Source organism: Oncorhynchus keta, chromosome 1, assembly GCF_023373465.1.
Source record: "Oncorhynchus keta strain PuntledgeMale-10-30-2019 chromosome 1, Oket_V2, whole genome shotgun sequence".
Lineage (NCBI taxonomy): Eukaryota > Metazoa > Chordata > Actinopteri > Salmoniformes > Salmonidae > Oncorhynchus > Oncorhynchus keta.
In genome coordinates this window covers 99,625,218-99,631,332 of record NC_068421.1, presented here as the reverse complement: position 1 = coordinate 99,631,332, position 6,115 = coordinate 99,625,218, and positions in this window count along the sequence as shown.

Sequence of the window (6,115 nt, the reverse complement as noted above, 5' to 3'; positions counted from 1 at the left end):
ATTACAGGGTATAAACACCGCCCTACAGCTACTACATTACAGGGTATTAACACCGCCCTACAGCTACTACATTACAGGGTATTAACACAACCCTACAGCTACTACATTACAGGGTATAAACACCACTCTACAGGGTATAAACACCGCCCTATAGCCACTACATTACAGGGTATAAACACCGCCCGACAGCTACTACATTACAGGGTATAAACACTGCCCTACAGCTACTACATTACAGGGTATAAACACCGCCCTACAGCTACTACATTAAAGGGTATTAACACCACCCTACAGCCACTACATCACAGGGTATTAACACCACTCTACAGCTACTACATTACAGGGTATAAACACCGCTCTACAGCTACTACATTACAGGGTATTAAAACCACTCTACAGGGTATAAACACCGCCCTATAGCCACTACATTACAGGGTATAAACATCACTCTACAGGGTATAAACACCGCCCTATAGCTACTACATTACAGGGTATAAACACCACTCTACAGGGTATAAACACCGCCCTATAGCCACTACATTACAGGGTATAAACACCACTCTACAGGGTATAAACACCGCCCTATAGCTACTACATTACAGGGTATAAACACCGCTCTACAGCTACTACATTACAGGGTATAAACCCCGCCTTATAGCTACTACATTACAGGGTATAAACACCACTCTACAGGGTATAAACACCGCCCTATAGCCACTACATTACAGGGTATAAACACCACTCTACAGGGTATAAACACCGCCCTATAGCTACTACATTACAGGGTATAAACACCGCTCTACAGCTACTACATTACAGGGTATAAACACCGCCCTATAGCTACTACATTACAGGGTATAAACACCACTCTACAGGGTATAAACACCGCCCTATAGCCACTACATTACAGGGTATAAACACCACTCTACAGGGTATAAACACCGCCCTATAGCTACTACATTAAAGGGTATAAACACCGCTCTACAGCTACTACATTACAGGGTATAAACACCGCCCTACAGCTACTACATTACAGGATATAAACACCGCCCTACAGCTACTACATTACAGGGTATAAACACCGCTCTACAGCTACTACATTACAGGGTATAAACACCGCTCTACAGCTACTACATTACAGGGTATAAACACCGCCCTACAGCTACTACATTACAGGGTATAAACACAGCCCTACAGCTACTACATTACAGGGTATAAACACCGCTCTACAGCTACTACATTACAGGGTATAAACACCGCCCTACAGCTACTACATTACAGGGTATAAACACCACCCGACAGCTACTACATTACAGGGTATAAACACCGCCCTACAGCTACTACATTACAGGGTATAAACACCGCTCTACAGCTACTACATTACAGGGTATAAACACCACCCGACAGCTACTACATTACAGGGTATAAACACCGCCCTACAGCTACTACATTACAGGGTATAAACACCGCTCTACAGCTACTACATTACAGGGTATTAACACCGCTCTACAGCTACTACATTACAGGGTATTAACACCGCTCTACAGCTACTACATTACAGGGTATTAACACCGCTCTACAGCCACTACATTACAGGGTATAAACACCGCCCTATAACTACTACATTACAGGGTATAAACACAACCCTACAGCTACTACATTACAGGGTATGAACACCGCTCCACAGCTACTACATTACAGGGTATTAACACAACCCTACAGCTACTACATTACAGGGTATTAACACCGCCCTACAGCTACTACATTACAGGGTATAAACACCGCCCTACAGCTATTACATTACAGGGTATAAACACCACTCTACAGCTACTACATTACAGGGTATAAACACTGCCCTACAGCTACTACATTACAGGGTATAAACACCGCCCTACAGCTACTACATTACAGGGTATAAACACCGCCCTACAGCTACTACATTACAGGGTATAAACACCGCCCTACAGCTACTACATTACAGGGTATAAACACCGCCCTACAGCTACTACATTACAGGGTATTAACACCGCTCTACAGCTACTACATTACAGGGTATTAACACCGCCCTACAGCTACTACATTACAGGGTATAAACACCGCCCTACAGCTACTACATTACAGGGTATTAACACCACTCTACAGCTACTACATTACATGGTATAACACCGCCCTACAGCTACTACATTACAGGGTATAAACACCGCCCTACAGCTACTACATTACAGGGTATTAACACCACTACAGACAGACAGGTAGTACAGACAGACAGGTAGTACAGACATACATACTACAGACATAGTACAGACAGACAGGTAGTACAGACAGACAGGTAGTACAGACAGACAGGTAGTACAGACAGACAGGTAGTACAGACATACATACTACAGACATAGTACAGACAGACAGGTAGTACAGACATACATACTACAGACATAGTACAGACAGACAGGTAGTACAGACATACATACTACAGACATAGTACAGACAGACAGGTAGTACAGACATACATACTACATACATAGTACAGACATACATACTACATAGTACAGACAGACAGGTAGTACAGACAGACAGGTAGTACAGACAGACAGGTAGTACAGACATACATACTACATACATAGTACAGACATATATACTACATAGTACAGACATACATACTACAGACATAGTACAGACATACATACTACAGCCATAGTAGAGACAGACAGGTAGTACAGACATACATACTACAGACATCGTACAGACAGACAGGTAGTACAGACATACATACTACATACATAGTACAGACAGACAGGTAGTACAGACAGACATACTACAGACATAGTACAGACAGACAGGTAGTACAGACATACATACTGCAGACATAGTACAGACAGACAGGTAGTACAGACATACATACTACAGACATAGTACAGACAGACAGGTCGTACAGACAGACATACTACAGCCATAGTACAGACAGACAGGTAGTACAGACAGACATACTACAGACATAGTACAGACAGACATAGTACAGACATAGTACAGACAGACAGGTAGTACAGACAGACATAGTACAGACATAGCACAGACAGACAGGTAGTACAGACATACATACTACAGACATAGTACAGACAGACATAGTACAGACATAGTACAGACATAGTACAGACAGACATACTACAGCCATAGTACAGACAGACAGGTAGTACAGACAGACATAGTACAGACATAGTACAGACAGACGGGTAGTACAGACAGACATAGTACAGACATAGTACAGACAGACATACTACAGACATAGTACAGACAGACATAGTACAGACATACAGGTAGTACAGACAGACATAGTACAGACATAGTACAGACAGACATACTACAGACATAGTACAGGCAGACATAGTACAGACATAGTACAGACAGACATAGTACAGACATAGTACAGACAGACATACTACAGCCATAGTACAGACATACTACAGACATAGTACAGACAGACATACTACAGACATAGTACAGACAGACATAGTACAGACATAGTACAGACAGACATACTACAGCCATAGTACAGACAGACAGGTAGTACAGACAGACATACTACAGACATAGTACAGACATACATACTACAGACATAGTACAGACATACAGGTAGTACAGACAGACATTGTACAGACATAGCACAGACAGACAGGTAGTACAGACAGACATACTACAGCCATAGTACAGACAGACAGGTAGTACAGACAGACATGCTACAGACATAGTACAGACAGACAGGTAGTACAGACATACATACTACAGACAGACAGGTAGTACAGACAGACACAGTACAGACAGACATAGTACAGACATAGTACAGACATAGTACAGACATAGTACAGACAGACATAGTACAGACATAGTACAGACAGACATAGTACAGACATAGTACAGACAGACATAGTACAGACATAGTACAGACAGACATAGTACAGACATAGTACAGACATAGTACAGACAGACAGGTAGTACAGACAGACATAGTACAGACATAGTACAGACAGACATGTTCATATTGGTGACTCACAGGTCCACACATGTAGACTAGTATTTCTCCATCATTTAGACAATCTCTGATTGGACAATCAACCTGAAAACAAACACCTGTTCATGTTTTTGGCTGTTAAACATGTATAATTTGATAAGCTTTCGTAGTCATCATGATAACATCCAGATTCAGTTTTTATTTATTTATTTATTTTTAAATATTTTTTTATTCAACGTTTTATTTAACTAGACAAGTATCTCCAACTCGTGCAAATGTAGTTGAGTTAAGAGCATCATTACCTCCTGATTGTTTCTTCTACACCCATCCAGGCATAATTATAGTGCAGTGGATGTGTCCCAAACGGTACCCTGTTCCCTATATAGTGCACTACTTTCGACCAGAGTCAATGGGCCCTGTAGTGCACTACTTAGCGAATAGGGTGCCGTTTCAGATACACAGCCAGTCAGATGGAACATTGAAAACAGGAAGTGGATCTTACGGTTGGTAACAACAGAAAAGTAAGAAAGCACCTGGTTTGCATTCTGTAGACAATGGGTGTTTGTACCCTGATATAAATGTACAATATGAATACATTGAGGCCTGAATACAAAATGCCAACCTATGCCCTATATAGTGCACAACTTTTGAGTGGCCATGGTCAACTGTAGTGCGCTATATAGGGATTAGGGTGGAATTTGGGATGCAGCTAAATGGAATACTGTTGGTATGTTCGATAACCATCTAATTTAATTTATTTTTAGTGCTTGGAGTCATTGAGTTCATACATTGGGGAATGCTACATTCTTTGAAGGATGCTAAAACAAATGACAAGGGCAGCATTTTGTATTTATTTATTCATTTTTTAAATTTTTTATTTAAGTTGACTGGGAACACATTCTCATTTACAGGAACGACCTGGGGAATAGCAACTTAGATGCCGTCGTTTACATTTTGTTAGGCATAAGGGTATTTGATTATCATTGTAGTATTTTATGTTTTAATCAAGAAATAGCCTAGAAATGGAGACAGTCAGCAGTCGATATGTTTTCCGTTGAGGATCTTTTGGACTGTTTTCTGTGTGAAGTATTATGCTTGGAGAGAGAACACACGTTGTGATGTGGTATGATGCCTTCTTCCCACAGCAGCTGGACTGATGCATTCTCATTTGGAAACAACCCAGCTGTGTAGAACAGGTCTAGTCATGAGACGGGGTCTAGTCATGAGACGGGGTCTAGTCATGAGACGGGGTCTAGTTATGAGACGGGGTCTAGTCATGAGACGGGGTCTAGTTATGAGACGGGGTCTAGTCATGAGACGGGGTCTAGTCATGAGATGGGGTCTAGTCATGAGACAGGGCCTAGTCATGAGAACAGCTCTAGTCATCTAGTCATGAGACAGGGCCTAGTCATGAGAACAGCTCTAGTCATGAGACGGGGTCTAGTCATGAGACGGGGTCTAGTCATGAGATGGAGTCTAGTTAAGAGACGGGGTCTAGTCATGAGACGGGGTCTAGTCATGAGATGGGGTCGAGTCATGAGACAGGGCCTAGTCATGAGAACAGCTCTAGTCATGAGACGGGGTCTAGTCATGAGACGGGGTCTAGTCATGAGACGGGGTCTAGTCATGAGATGGGGTCGAGTCATGAGACAGGGCCTATTCATGAGAACAGCCCTAGTCATGAGACAGGGTCTAGTTATGAGACGGGGCCTAGTCATGAGATGGGGTCTAGTCATGAGACGGGGTCTAGTCATGAGACGGGGTCTAGTCATGAGACGGGGTCTAGTCATGAGACGGGGTCTAGTCATGAGACGGGGTCTAGTCATGAGACGGGGTCATGAGTCATGAGACCCGGCCTAGTCATGAGACAGGGTCTAGTCATGAGACGGGGTCTAGTCATGAGACGGGGTCTAGTCATGAGATGGGGTCTAGTCATGAGACGGGGTCTAGTTATGAGACAGGGTCTAGTTATGGAATGGGGTCTAGTCATGAGACGGGGTCTAGTCATGAGACGGGGTCTAGTCATGAGACGGGGTCTAGTCATGAGATGGGGTCTAGTCATGAGACGGGGTCTAGTCATGAGACGGGGTCTAGTCATGAGACGGGGTCTAG